The sequence below is a fragment of the Anabrus simplex genome, chromosome 6 (genome assembly GCF_040414725.1).
Source record: "Anabrus simplex isolate iqAnaSimp1 chromosome 6, ASM4041472v1, whole genome shotgun sequence".
NCBI classification, from domain to species: domain Eukaryota; kingdom Metazoa; phylum Arthropoda; class Insecta; order Orthoptera; family Tettigoniidae; genus Anabrus; species Anabrus simplex.
The window spans coordinates 50,485,168-50,501,490 of NC_090270.1; the positions used below are offsets into that span (position 1 = coordinate 50,485,168).

A 16,323-nucleotide genomic window follows, 5' to 3' on the forward strand; every position below is an offset into this window, starting at 1 on the left:
GTAAGCCGAATAGAAGATGACTGGCGTAGTAAGATGGCAGCGAGCGCACCGTGCAGTAGACCCATTGAATAGACCACGAGGAGCGCGCTTGCTTTGTTTATGCTTAGTTCAGTGACGCCAAACCCCTTGATTGTAGTTCCACGGGTGTTCTGTGCTGTGTTATTTCAAAAGAAATAGTAGTGTATTTTATGAATTTAGGTTTGTTGCCTTGTAGTATGCTTGTAAATTCGTTCGTTCCTAATCTGTTTATCCTCCAGGGTTGGTTTTTCCCTCGGACTCAGCGAGGGATCCCACCTCTACCGCCTCAAGGGCAGTGTCCCGGAGATACAGACTTTCGGTCGGGGATACAACTGGGGAGTATGGCCAGTACCTCGCACAGGCGGCTTCACCTGCTATGCTGAACAGGGGCTTTGTTGGGGGATGGGAAGTTTGGAAGGGATAGAGACAAGGAAGAGGGAAGGAAGCGGCCTTGGCCTTAAGTTAGGTACCATCCCGTCATTTGCCTGGGGGAGAAGTAGGAAACCACGGAAAACCACTTCCAGGATGGCTGAGGAGGGAATCGAATCCCCCTCTACTCAGTTGACCTCCCGAGGCTGAGTGGACCCCGTTCCAGCCCTCATACCACTTTTCAAATTTCGTGGCAGAGCCGGGAATCGAACCCGGGCCTCTGGGGGTGGCAGCTAATCACACTAACCACTACACCACAGAGGCGGACACTACTTGTAAATTACAAAATTAAATTTAAATATGCATGTATTTATGTGAAATCCGAATGAAGAAGCATCCTACCGGGTATTAACATACCGCAATGTTCAGCTTATGGATGTACAAACAGAAACGATCAGCAGAAGGAGAAATCATTTCATCGGTGAGTTTTATACTGTACATAATAATCTTCCTAGGGTAGTGTTTTGAGTTTTAGGTTTATTGTATCTTATTTCGCATATTCTGGGAGCAAAATGGCAATTTTTCTAGGTTTCCTTTCTCGAAACCCGAACATGTAAGAGTATCAGGTGGGAGACTTGGGAGCCTTCTTAAACAGCTGTTCTCTGCTCCCATCACGTTGAGGAAGACTATTTAGATAAAAATGGACAAACTGCACGCCTTAGAAGTGATGTATAGCCAACTGTATTCAATTTTACTGAACATTAACTGCAAGTAAAGATTTACTTTTATTTATATTTATTTGTCATAATTAAACTGACGGTTTTTATGAAATAATTGACGTGACCTTATAACAATATTAGAAAATGAAGTCTGGAGGAATTCTAGACCTTATTTACGTCAGTAATAATTATGGGTTTCAGACACGAGTGGTGGGAGAAGGCAAAGTGTGGTGGGTGTTTTAGGTTAACCCATTATACTAGTGGTATTTGGGGCTCATTTAACGGGTGTTACATATTTCTGATGATGACCATCAATATTGCTTTGGTAGCTGAATTTAGTTAAAGAGGTCTGTAATAGTAAATTAAGCTGCAGGTAATGTGATATATTGACAAGTTTTGAATATTTGCTGGTTTTATGAATATGTACATTTGCTTCAATGATATTTTAATTTGCTAAACTGCGCGTTACTTCATAGAAACAGGAAACAGGAATTCATTATCTAGCACCGATTATGGTATGTCGAATCTAGGCCTGTATAGTGAGCTACGTTTATAGGTACATCATTTTAAGAATGCATAATTTCGTGACATGTACACAATTTACAGCAATGTTTCCAGAAACTGATTTTCACTCGTATTGTGTTACCGATCGCTAATTGCATGTATTCAGCACCTAAGTTAATATTAGTCGGCCGTTATTATACACTCATTTTTATTGTTATCCCGGGGATTTACTGACCTCGGAACGACATGTCAGTGATTCCAATGTCCTTATCCTTTGAGTGAACATGTCCCTATATTTTTAGTTATTCCAACGCGCCATTAATTGCGATTTAAAATTGACTATATTATCATTGCTTCCCCATAAGGAGAGCTCTAGGATGGGTACGCCAACATGGCGAACCGCGCGCTCAACTTGGCGTACTTTCTCCTGCAGCGGAGAGCTGCCATCAGCGATCCATGTATAGAGATCAGTTGTTGGACCACCCGAAGCATAAAGACGTCGGATATTCCTTTTCTTACTTTCTTTGCTATTTATTTAACGTCACGCTAGCACAACGAATGTTTTCGGCGACGGGAGGACGGGAAAGGGCTAGGTGGGAAGGTAGCGGCAGTGGTCTTAATTACGTTACTACCCAGCATTTGTTTGGTGTGAAAATGAGAAACCACGGAAAATCATCTTCAGGCTGCCGACCGTGGGATTCGAACGCACTCCCGAATGCAAGCTCAAAGCTACGCGACATTAACCGCACAGCCAACTCTCTCGATCGGATGTTTTCCTGATGAAGATTCTGCCACATCTGATCCGCCATAGCTGCAGTTGTTGCCGCTGCCCGAAGTTCTACCCTGTCTCGTCCCAGACGCTCTCGACAGGCAGGTGGTCTCGAGACCTTGCTGGCTATGGAAGCATGTTGACATCGTTAAGGTCGGACGGAGTTACCCGTGCTGTATCAGGTCAAGCATTATCTACTGGAAAATGGCCTTGTCGAGTTGCACAGGAAGGGAAGCACACACGGTCACAGAAATTCCTAGAAGTATTAACGCATAGCGGAGTTCACCACCAGTGAGGAGCAGCAACCGTAGGAAATGGTAGACTACACCATGGCACCTGCTGTTGGGGCGGTGTGCCGCTCTTCAATGAAGCGTGGATCACTGCGCAGATTAGGACGTCTTCAGACTCGAATTCGGCGGTCGTCTCTGTCCAGACAGAACCGTGATTCATTGCTAATCAACAAGCTGCCACATTGCTCGTTTCTGGTAGAAGTTCAAACGTGCTCGATGATGCTCAGCTGGTAATGATAGGCGTCCTGCTCTGCTAGCTGTGTGGATATGGTGCTGATGAAAATATGCGTATCCCAGTTTGCCGTGACATATCTCTGGATTGTGTGCTGCGGCACCCATAGATTGCTTACATACTGTCGCATGATAAAACGATTCTCCGTATTGATGGTCCGTCAAGGGTCGATCCGCGACTTCTGGACCGTGTGTGTACCTTCACGTTCCCGCTGCTTAGCACACCAACGCGCAGTGTAGTAAGAAGAGTTCAAGGGGCGAGCATTGCGTCGAAATATCGAACATACCTGCCTTAGTCGGATGATGCGCTAACATTATATACGTAATAAGAAGAGAGTCGGCTGCGTTGTCGTGCCATCGGCAGCCCTGTAGTCTGTGTTCTATAGTTGCTCTACTGACACATGTTGACGCACTACTTTGAGCCCACGGCCACTTCCTTTTCCATCGTCGCTTGCTGACTCCCGGAAGACACGATGACTGTTCCTAGGTTCGATTCCATACACAGTTCAGTAATTCGCACAGTCAAACACAGTAAGCTACTTAATACTGATCGCCAAACAGCACCAGTTGAGCACTACAATTTTCTGCACAACAGCAGCAGTTAACACTGCTCCAATTCTATTCACATCACTGTTCCACACACTCCATGGCAGTCCACGGTAGCCCCTGCTCCCCAACATACACAGTATTCTTTTCCGTACGCGACGATACTCCGACTCCTGTGGGACATCGACGGCAACCAACACCGTTTTCACCTAAGACCAGTCACGGAACTCCTGTACTTACCCCAACACCCTGACTCCAACTCTGAGTGTTGCGGCTAGCCTCTCTTTTATATCTCGGGTGATGAGTACCGGAACATTCGCGATGTGGCTAGAGACGGAACATTCTCGTTGGACCTCCCAGAAACGCGCGGGGAAACCAGACGGAAAGGGCAACACATGGATAGGCCAGTGTGCGTGAAAATGAAAGACTTCCTAAGTCTCAAATGCTTTAATACCGTCGGGGTCGGAAAAGACCATGAGTTGACCAAGAGAGGTCGGATAGCATAGATGAAAGTGAGCAGTCTGCCACAAATAAGTGGAAGCAATGCAGGACTCAGCTAAGGGCCCCGTGTTTGCCAACCCTGGCTTTCAAATTGAAAGCCCCTGCGGCTCCTTGTATTCGCCTCTTACACCGTGGGTGTTATTCTACCGCCCACAACCACAGGGGATTTAACGGGAACGGGTACAGATAATCTTGAATTACGGATGCTGCAGAAAATACTTACAAATGTAGGGAAAATAATTAATTGATTGAATTCTCGAAGGGAAGGATACTTTTCCGTAAGAGAGGGCATAAGCGGAGAAGGGTCATCGGACCTATTTGGTGGTAGTGATTATTGTTTTAAAAGGAAGTGAAACTAGGCAACAATCCTCCATATAAGACTAACCAGAGAAAAAAATGGAAGGGATCCGACACTTCTTAAAATGAAGGTATCGGCCAAAAGGAAGACAAGGGCCACGAAGGGCGTGAAAATGAAAGACTCCGTAGGCCTCGAGTGTTCTAATAGTCTAAAAGCTGTACGCTGTATTTGCAATTGATATCTGTGTTATTTTAATAAAATGAAGATGGTTAACAGATGAAATTATCTTTACGTCCTTCTCCTTTCAGGGCCAACTTGACGAAGGGGTGCCATCAGTGATTGAATTCTTGATATCTTCTTCATAAGCTGGTGGTAAGTATCGGGAATTATTACCAGTGGGAACACTGTATTTTTCCGAGATTAACGATATATTCTGCAAATGAACGGATGTGTCATGTTTATTTATGATCATGAAATAATGCAGTCGCGGTATCGGTATATCATCTCGCGGAGATAAACATTAAGCTCATTCATCACAGACCGCGCATGAAATGAATATGCTAACTGATTTCTCGTGATTATGAATAATTAGATGTGGGGCTAAGTATTCATGCCTAGTCTATCCATCAAATCTCCTAATGTCCGAAGTTGTAACATTCTACCGTACTTAATGAGTAAAGAATTTGCTACTGGTCGATCAGTGGTAGAGTGCCCGACTCATGATTATAAGTTCGCGGGTTCGAGCCTAGCTGTAGTAGTCGGTGTTTGAAGGACGGCCAAAAATCTCGAAACTCCATGGCATTGTTCTTCGCACGTTAAACATTTCTGGATGTGCACTCAGTGTCATCCGTCAAATTTAAATTAACTCAGCTATACTAGAATTCCACTTTCATTTGTAGAAAGCAGCACGATAGCAATGTCGAAATTGGTAGGCAGGCTGCGTATATGGCACCACTTCGCAAGTTTTGCACCTCGGTAGATGAGGTCAAACGATTGTTATATTTATTTATTTATTTATTTATTTATTTATTTATTACGACGGTCCACAATGGGTGGGCGAGAGACGGCAGAGTCGTAGGACTAGACGTATAAAATAACCACATAAGGGAAAAACTACAACATATTTAGTATCTATCTTTTGTTCTTCTTGGTTTCTTTAACAGAACAACAATTAATGGGTGATGGATTACTCTGAAAAACAATTGGTAAAAAGATTTGTAATTTTACAAATCAAGTGGTCTTAGAGCCTTATTAATAGCACAGGATAATTGGACTTCCCATTTTCCAAGGCATGTACGCCTTCAGATACCAGCAAAAAACATCGTCGAGCCGAAAATGCCCTTTCATTTACAAGGTAAGGTAATGACAATGCAACATATGAAAGCGAGAGATTCATTAAGTAAACAAGAGCTGAGCTCATACTGCATATAGGTCAAGCAGAACTTAAATTTCGAAAGGAAGTCAGAAATGAAATTTAGAAAATCCACTGGTACAAAGTCGAGAGGGTATGCTGAAAGCTACCGAGCAATCCCATGGCATTACGTTTTAATGAAACCTAAGGGGACGCGAAGCCCAGCGAAGCAGGTGATAATCCCATGCTGATTTGTCATGAGGACAATAGAAGGTTATAGCCAAATGAGGAAATAAAATGTTAAATGTAGAAATCTTAGCCACCGGAAGCAATGTTGAAGAAAGGGAAACGAGGGTCCGCGTTCGTGTTTGCCTTTAAAGGATTACACCCTTTAAGGAGGCTCATTTCATTGCTCGAATGAACTAGAAAAGCTACGTAATAGAGAAATAATTCAGTTACCAGAACACCCGCATTAAAACGGACCAAGAAACGCCACTACCCTAAATTTTACATTCTACCATGCTGAAGAATACGTGTCTCCGTCGGCCACTGGAGATGTATAGTCACATGTTTATGATGTTGTAGCCTACTTTACCGGTTGCCCTAGCACGGAAGTCGCCTTAAGTGATGTCGAACCTCAGCAGATGATGAAGACAAAAAAACTGCAGGTAACTGCATGTCACATTTCTAATAGCAGACCGGCGTTTGATTCCCTGGAGAGAAAACAGCAGAGGCAACCTTAAGCCGTAATGCGTAGTAAATTTATAGTAACTCATATAACAACTCATTTATACCTGCTATGATACGTTCTCGGACCCCATTACCAGCTGAAATTAGTGGCATAAGGAATCCGAGGCTATTTAAAAGGAAACATTTAATGTGGTACTCAAACATGTAGATAGTAGGCCTATATCACGCTGCGCGCGTCGAACCAAGTATTCCTGCGACTGGACCTCGCACTACTTAGAAAGTTTCGATGGCTAGTTGATACTTAGTCTCTGCGATACCAGTGAGTAACCTGTACATTGTGGGACTTGTAATTCGTCTGATATTCAGACTTGGAAAATGAACGTGTGTAATTTCAAAGTCTTAAAGACTTATAGTATTCAGCAACAGTTGTACTTGACACTTAGTAAATATCTTAGTTGACGTGTGAATAACCGTAACCAACTTGGGGTTAACATAAATACTTCGCATGGTAATGATCTTGGACTGTTTGAACTTTGAATTTCATGAGTGTAGGTTATAACACTTTCATTGTCTTGGGAGCCTAGAACACTGTCATTTGTGTAGAAGAACTGTTCGCGCGTCATCTTAACAGGCTGTGCTATTTAAAATTAATGCATGTGGACTAACTATGTACCCAGTGTTATCGTGAAGTATAGGACTCATACTTGAATAATTGAGGTATTACAAGAGAGAGTCGCATATTTATTTTGCTGTGAAGTTGAGCAATTACAAACTGTGTTCCAAATGTAAGTTAATTTAACCCTACGAACAGTGAGCAGTAAGTGGTTAGATGAACTGTGCCGTGAACGATATTTCTCATGATCGTGATAGACGATAAAAGACTCGCTCCGACGTATTTCTCATCGAAGTGAATGGTGATAAATTGTGAAACAGTCACCAGTGATAACCGTACAAAATCAAATAGTGCACGTTTTCGACGTAGAACGACGGAGATTGACGTAAAACGGCGGAGATCGACGGAGATTTGGTACTACACGGGAATGGTTCCAGGGGCGTGGTACCATGGAGCAGCTTGGGGCCTGCTGACAGCCGAATCCCAGATTGCTGTTCGCAGAGTGGTTTTCTACTGTTCGAGAAGGCGTATATCAGGTGATGTCAGTGCTTTTCCATTAAATTCTGACTTTAAGCAGGACCTTTATGAACTAAGTCATTACGAACAAAGAACATTAAAGAATTTACTTCATTAATATTCTACTTGAACAGTATTAACGTTTTCCAAGTCAAGAAAGACTTTCAACAACAAAGTGCTCCCGTATACTCCCATTTATTAGAACTTTGAGGTATCAATTAAGTGCACAATTCGTGGTGAAAGTATAACATAAACTCCAAATTTGCCATATTTTTCATAACGTGTACTCAGAACTTTAAATAACTAGATTTGATTTCAAGTTTAACGTGTTCTCGAGAAGAAATTTGCTTTACTCAATTCATGTAGGAAGTGTAAATATGAAATCGCAAATACCCCTAGAGAGAGAGACTAGGATTTCTCATTTATTTACAACATTCTTGATTTATGACATGAAGAATATGATGGACATATCAAATTGGAAAATATTATTCAGTTAAATTTCATTTGAATTAATTTCGATGTTCTGTTGTTAGAAAAAAGGAGAATGAGGATTTATTTTCAATTAAATATTCATTATTTGGCGACACAATAGGAGGGCATTCTAGAGAATGAAATAAAGGAATGAAAGACGTAATATCTCTTATTTCGCCTTGCCATCCTCTCTCTGTACCATCTCCTAAGGACTCAGTACCCCTTAGAAAAACCTCATGCTATTAACAGTCAACTTTTCCTGGTACAATATGTGCCACTGTTTTCCCGTGAAGATGTTGAGCAGAGCCGTTCGGTATGGCAACCCTGTTGTCATAAGAGCAATACTGATTTCATAACATGGAATGAGCTATAGAAACAACTGCAAAAAGTCAACGTGTAGGATATGTGCCAGGCAAACTTTATGCTTCCTTATTAACGTTTGCATCTAGTACCTCAACATATGAAAGCACGCGTGTGTAAAGTGCGGCATCAAATACAGTAGTACCACATGATTTCAAACAAAACATTACACAGAAGTACGTTAAAATATGTATGCAACAGATCCGTTCCTATTCAGTTGTTTGAAGAATAGGTTCCCAGGTCTATGTCAAACAACGATTTAATGTTGCAACGGACTATGGACGAATAAAAGCTGCCAATATTCTTAATACAACAATTTATTTATTAAAAGATCGCCTAGCCGGGCTGAGTGGCTCAGACGGTTGTGGCGCTGGCCTTCTGACCCCAACTTGGCAGGTTCGATCCTGGCTCAGTCCGGTGGTATTTGAAGGTGCTCAAATACGTCAGCCTCATGTCGGTAGATTTACTGGCACGTAAAAGAACTCATGCGGGACTAAATTCTGGCACCTCGGCGGTTCCGAAAACCGTAAAAGAATAGTTAGTGGGACGTGAAGCAAATAACATTATTATTATTAAAAGATCGCCTTTTTGTTTAGATGACTATCCATTTGCCCAGAATATCCAAGACTTGCTGTTCTAGCGGAGAAAATATTGTCTATTTCAGCCTCCAATACGGCAAGTGAAAGAAATTTCAGTGACAAGTGACAAAAGGAAATCGCTTAACCATGATGTAGTAAATGATGCTCTCTTGATTCATTCTGTACTACAACAGACAATGCAATAACGACGAATCTTTGTGACATTGCTGAAGACAGTACAAGTTAATGTTCCGTGTCTACTAACGTGACAAGTTGATCTCACAGTATTTATAGTAAGTTTGTAATTGAATTACCTCAATGCATATTTCGTTAAAATATTTGCTTGGTGTCCAACATTTTATAGTCAGCCACTCTCGTTTCCTCGCTCGTCATAACGTCGCCACATGCTGCTAGCTCCAAGTCGTATGAGGTTCGAATGAGTGTGAGCGAATGTACCCAGTCGTTTACAGACCTCTGATTGGGATGTTGAGCGGGAAACCTTCCGTTTATTCTGAGAACATTTTTTTTTAATTTCCTTCATTGTCTTCTGTCATTTTCAGTCTTTCACCGGCTGGGATTTGAACCAGGCAGTCCCTCCTCATCTTCTCACTGTACGCTTTTTCCTTGCAACTAAGAGCTTGAGAAAATCTCGTATCACGTAAATCCCGTTCTACTCTTCACTCCACAATTAAAATCTTAGGTACCGAGGGAGTTCGCCGTACGGTTAGGGGTGCGCAGCTGTGACCTTGCATGCGGAAGACAGCAGTTGCTGCGCTGAACTTGCAGGGTAGACAGCTTTCTACCTACAAGCCATTCTGTCGTAATCAAACCTGGCTACATAACTTCGGATAAAGACGATTCTTTTCAGAACCAAATAAAAACTCACTCATTGGAGCATGTAGGCATGTAGCCAAATCACATCCACTGTAAACGGCGTAAAGCGAAAAATAATTTACTGTACGTTGATTGCAAGGTCGAAGCGTGGTGCGTATGCTAGATTAACATTAAAAAAAGATGTAGTTTAAAAGAAGTGAGAAGAGAAGAGAAGAGAAGAGAAGAGAAGAGAAGAGAAGAGAAGAGAAGAGAAGAGAAGAGAAGAGAAGTGCCGGGCTGAGTGGCTCAGACGGTTAAGGCGCTGGCCTTCTAACCCCAACTTGGCAGGTTCGATCCTGGCTCAGTCCGGTGGTATTTGAAGGTGCTCAAATACGACAGCCCCGTGTCGGTAGATTTACTGGCACGTAAAACAACTCCTGCGGGACTAAATTCCGGCACCTCGGCGTCTCCGAATACCTTAAAAAGTAGTTAGTGGGACGTAAAGCAAATAACATTATTATTTAGAGAAGAGAAGAGAAGAGAGGAATAAAAGTGTCATTGCCGAACTCACTGTCAACTTACATACAGTACAAAGAGAAAAGTATACGGAACTTGTTTTCTCTGTTGAAGCAGCGACGCGTAATTTAGCCACCTTAGCTATGAAGAACATTGGCGTAGATTGGTACGAATGGTAGTTATTCGTTTCAAACATTCATTATGGTACTGAAATAGCATCGGTGCTAGTGATTTCATCTATATTGTCGAGGACGTTCAGCGGTATTGTTGTAGTAAGGCGATATATGATCAGGAGCCAATACATTTAGGTTGACTGTAATATAAGCGTTAGCTGGGTTGCGAATCTCCAAAAGCTAAAATAAAAATAGGGTTGGGCAGGCCACACGATATATAACATAGATGATACATGATTAGATCTATCTGTTTTAAGAAGCAATCGTGTAATATAGAGTGGACAATTTTTAGTTCGAAGTCCAAGGGAACACGATTAAATCAATTTATCAACAATTCGAATTAACAGCATGCATTACAGTGTTAAGGAAAAGCAGTAAAACAAAATTAGAAAGATGGCAGTGAAGCTTATAGTAAAATATGATGTACTAGGGCGTGATCCTTATATTAAAAGGTGAAAACAATTCATCTGACTATTAAAAGCTACCAGTAAATAAAAAACATACTTAAATATCACTTATACAAACACTCCTTAGTTTCGACAAATTTATCGCGTCTTAAACGTTTTCGCGTTTCCTCCTAGTAGACTTCTGCTCTCCATATTTTTAATGTAGCTTGATAAAGTATCCTATAGTCTCTAGCAATGTCACTTTTCTTCCTCACACCTCTTTCCACTTCTTTTAGGACTACATTTTAAGCGCAGTTATGATTATGTTGACAAATCGTTTCTTCTTACAACTCAATGGCTAGCGCGGCGGTTTTGAAGAGCATACTGTATGGGTACCTTACCTGCACCCAAAAGAGGTGGGCAATCCCGCTACTAATGATGAGAGGGTGAAGGCAGTATCTCTCTCCCTCTACAGTCGTTCCACTCATGACTGAGTATCGTGACCCAAGGACTTTGTTGTTTCTTTTATAAGCTGATGCCATTCTGTACGAACTTGCGTTTTCCAGATGGTTATTTATTTATCGTATGGCATATAAATATATACAAAAATAAGAAAGCAAGTACATTATATTTTAATGTCCAAAGATGTTATCCATTCTAGAGCCTCTGTATTGGCCTCTAGAAAATCAAACCAATCTCTAGGGTAGGCTCTTCTGCTACACTCCTTTACAGTGTGTTCGATGGTTTGAAAGGGAGCACCACAGTCACATTCGGGGGATTGTATCTTTCCCCATTTATACAGGGACGCAGCACAGACACCATGACCACATCGAATCCTATTAAGGATGGTCCAAGTTCTTCTTGGGAGATCAGACCTCGAATTAGGTGGGAAGAAAGTTCAGAGAATGTCCAAAGATGTTCACCTGTTTTTGAGATCCAATCTTCCTTCCATTGGACATAGGGGTTGAAATTGTCTTCTGTGAGCTTCTGAGCGAACTTAACTGGCGGATGTCTAGATTTCAACCGGTTCCTCTGAAGGTCAGGAATATTGGAGTGGATGGGCAAGTCACGGTTCTCATTTATCGTAGAGTATTCTATCAACAGTGCTTGTGCTCTACGGAATGAAGGAGGCATGATGTTGCTCAAGACAGGAAGCCAGTGGGTAGGAGTTGATCTTATTACACCTGAAATAATCCTCATTGTGTTGTTGAGTTGAGTGTCCACAAGTTTCACATGGCAGCTGTTGATCCACACAGGAGCACAATATTCTGCCGCAGAGAAAACTAAACCAAGGGCAGAACATCTCAAGGTAGTTGCAGAAGCACCCCAGGTTGTACCACACAACTTCTGCAGAATGTTGTTACGACTCCTAATCTTTGCTGCTGTATTTACTAGATGTTGCCTGAAGGAGAGTGTCCGATCTAATGTTATACCTAAGTACCTTGGGTAATTATTGTGTTTGAGGACCTTACTTTTAAGAGACACTTGGAGAGTACAGTTTGCCATTTTGTTACTTAGTTGAAAACAGGACACCTCAGTTTTGCTGGTGTTTGGTTGGAGTTTCCATTTCGGAAAATAGTCACTAAGAATGGAAAGGTCATCAGTTAAAATGTTCTCCGTTTCTTTCAGATGGTAATTCTCCGTGGTAAGTCCATGATCTCTCTTACTTGATCAACCCGTATTTTTTCGACCCGTCCTCTTGAACTTGTGCCAGAAAATTTTCCTTGGACAATTAATTTTTCCAGGTTGTCATCCTCTCTTCTCATAATGTGACCAAAGAATTGCACGATTCTCTGGTACACAACTTGAGAAACAAAAGTGTCCTTTACCCTACAGCCGTCTCTAAATAACTGTAAATCCATGGCAACCATGTTGAGCATATTGCATTATTCTCATTACTTTCGGTTAACCTCTAGAAATTCTAAGAATTACTTATGAATTTTCAAAATTTTACTGCTTTTGGAATCCAAGAAACTTTTCTGTGTTACTGAAATCTTGACTTCAAATTATCCAATAAACATATCGAAAATTCCAATTACACGTGAAAATTTAACATGATTTTAAATAGGAATTTCAAGGGGAATATACTTTTGTTAGAATTACCCAGTAATTTGAATTATCCACGCTCGAATGACAAAGAGTTGACTGTAATTTAATTTAATTTAATTGCTTCCCAGCAGATACAGTATAAACTACTCATACTAAAAATAGCTGAGTGGTGCTCTTAATCAACTCCAGGTGCCCTACACACGTTTTCATCTACTGTATCCATTCCCGACAGGGTCCAGGCAAGCATTATCCTCACTTTGACAAGGCATGAAAGCAGATGACATAATGAACACTCCCTAATAAATCACCACACCAGTACACGCGTGATGAAAGGGTTGCCTGTTCAGTAGGGGTTTATTCTATAACCCAGTGTGACAGGTCGGTGCAGCGTCTGCTTTTAATTACTGTAGCTTGCAAAGATAGGACCGATAGTCTGTGTTAGACCACAGGGAACAGTTCATTCCAAGAACTCTCCTCATATACAGCGTTCTTAAATAGCGACAGGGTATCGGAATAGTACGTATGAAGTACGTGCTAGTCTTTAGGTACAAAAAGGGAATTATATAATCACGACCATTTTGCTGATTGGTAATTAGTTGTTATTGCGATTGCAATTGAAATTAACTTGTGATTTATGTAGAATGGAATGTCAATCAACCCATACTCTGCGTGTTTATGTTTTTATGTGGCTTGTAAAAGAAGTGGAAAGAAGTGGGTGGAAAGAAAATATCGATCTGTCTTATATTTTTGTGGTTTGCATGTCAATGGGTCGTGCGGGATCCAGTCCCTTTTATATTTTGATTTTGGTCCACCTTACGTCACCGAGCTTTATCTCGTGATTCGAACGTTATCTCCACGTCCCTCGACTGATAATATTGCTGAGATAGCGTACTTTCCAGTCTCTGCCTGTATGTCTGGAGGGACATATAATCAGGCGTATCGATGTGCGTTTGTGATTGATGATGTGCGGACCAGTTTGGTTAAACTGCTGCTGTCTTGTTTATTCGAGTGTGCGTTACGCACCAAAAAGGGTCAAGCTTGGTGTTTTCCGACAGCCGCATAAGGCTCGATTTGTATGTTGCGAACCCAGGTATTGTGAATTTGCCATTTACTCAGTACGCCGCGGATCATATCCATTAGATTTATGAGTACCGGGCGAGTTGGCGATGCGCGTAGAGGCGCGCGGCTGTGAGCTTGTATCCGGGAGATAGTAGGTTCGAATCCCACTATCGTCAGCTCTGAAAATGGCTTTCCGTCGTTTCCAATTTTCACACCAGGCAAAATGCTTGGGCTGTACCTTTATTAAGGCCACGGTCGCTTCCTTCCGACTCCTAAGCCTTTCCTTTAACATCGTCGCCAGAAGGCCTATCTGTGTCGGTGCGACGTAAAGCCCCTAGCAAAAAAAAGATGTATGTGTGTGAAAGCTAAAATTTTCTTTACATTAATTTCAATAAAGCCATTTGTTTTGCAACCCTGTTTTATTTGGTAGTTTGCTATCATCATAGGTAGATTCTACCATTTTAGGAAATAGCGGGTTCAATTTCAGCTGGTTCTCAGGCTGGCCTTGGTCGGATTCCGTGGCCCATAATTTGGTACCCAGGATACTTTGTCTGCTCTCTCGTATTTCTGCTGTTATTAACTTCCCTGATTTTTTTGGAGGGGGTGGGTGTCGTTAACCTGTGGTACCTGGAGATTGTTCTGGCTATTCTTTGTTGTTACCGGTCAAGGTAGATTAAAAACTCAGTGCAAATGACGCGTAGATCACAAATATTCGCACATTCTGTTCCAGGTGTCTGCATAAGTCATTTTTGGTTTCACTAAGAGATGGCGCCAGCGAACGGTACGCAGCGTATGAATTTGACACACATGTCAGTTTGTTCGTCTGACATTAAGCTACCAACTCACACAAGTTGAGTCCGCTAAACACTAGCGTCTGTGTTGTATCGTTCAGTCATCATGTCGAAGTTTGTGCCCGAAAAGGAACATTTGCGGCACGCATTGCTTTTCTTTTTTAGTCAAAAGAAAAAGGCTGTGGAAGGTATCGTTTGCTGGTAGAATATGGTGAACACGTTCCATCGATTATAACATGTGAGACATGGTTTCGACTATTTATACGTGGTGATTTCAATGTGAAAGACAGTGCGCTCTGGTCGACCTCGAAAGTGCAAAGACGAGCAATGAACTCTCGAAGCCCGATGAAACCGTTAATGCACAACGATATCGCCAACAAAAGAGTAATTTAAATCACACATTGATCGAAAGACGACCGGAATGGCCAGAAGACATGCCAAAGTGATTTTGTTACACGACAATACGCCGTCTCACACAGCAAAACCAGTGAAAGACACCTTAAAATCGCTTGGATGGGACATCCTTCCGCACCCGCCGTACTGCCCCGACCTGGCGCCATCTGACTCACCTTTTCGCATCAATGGGGGCACACGCTCGCTGAGCAGCACTTCGGAGATTTCGAGGAAGCTGGAAAATGGCTCGACGAATGTTTTGCCGCAAAATACAAGCAGTTTTTCTAGCATGGCATTCATAATTTACCTGAAAGATGGACGAGGTGTGTAGAAGCCGGTGACCAACATTTTGAATGAACCAAAAGTAATTTTGCTTGAAAATTACGTGTTTCCTTTACCACAAAACTGGAAAGAGATTATGCATACACCTGGTACATCGTCAATAATATTGTACTTTACAGTAGAAAATCAAGATACGGACAGCGAATGACATGACAGAGGAAAGCAGGATTGGAAGTGGCGGTAGACAAGAGGTGCTATCTTTCTCTCTCATACTGTTCAATACAGTTCGTGAATGGAAGAAGAGGGGCTTGGTGTGCACTGGATTTGAGGATGACATGGGACAGTTAGCAGAGAGGGAATGGGATATAAATGGAATCACAGCAGACATGAATGTAGCTTGTGAGCAAAATGAAATATGAATGAATAAGAGAGAGAGAGAGAGAGAGAGAGAGAGAGAGAGAGAGAGAGAGAGAGAGAGAGAGAGAGAGAGAGACAAAGTGTCTGGAGATAAGTGCAAGAAGAAATGAGGCAAACATAGGCCAGGAAGGTATCGAGCAAGTGTCGGCTTTCAAATAACTTGGAAGAATAATGACAGATGATATGAGATGCAGTAATGAGTTAAATACTCTGTGGAGACTTAGACATGAGGCTAAGATAGAGGCTGACCAAATGCTTCGTACCGAGCTCGATAGCTGCAGTCGCTGAAGTGCGGCCAGTATCCAGTATTCGGGAGATAGTAGGTTCGAACCCCACTGTCGGCAGCCCTGAAAATGGTTTTCCGTGGTTCCCCATTTTCACACCAGGCAAATGCTGGGGCTGTACCTTAATTAAGGCCACGGCCGCTTCCTTCCCACTCCTAGGCCTTTCCCTTCCCATCGTCGCCATAAGACCTATCTGTGTCGGTGCGACGCAAAGCAACTAAGAAAAAAAATGCTTCGTCTGGAATGTGGCGATGTTGGAAGCCGAGACCTGCACGCTATGGAAAGAAGATTAAGATTAAAGGAGACTGAAGCATCTGAAATGTAGTTATAGAGGAA

General features: G+C 42.1%; 1 pseudogene; it reads left to right on the forward strand.

The window, feature by feature from the left end:
• Window positions 1–2,708: 2,708 nt before the first annotated feature.
• LOC136875447 (uncharacterized) overlaps window positions 2,709–16,323 on the forward strand; it is an 87,610-nt pseudogene continuing 73,995 nt past the window's right edge.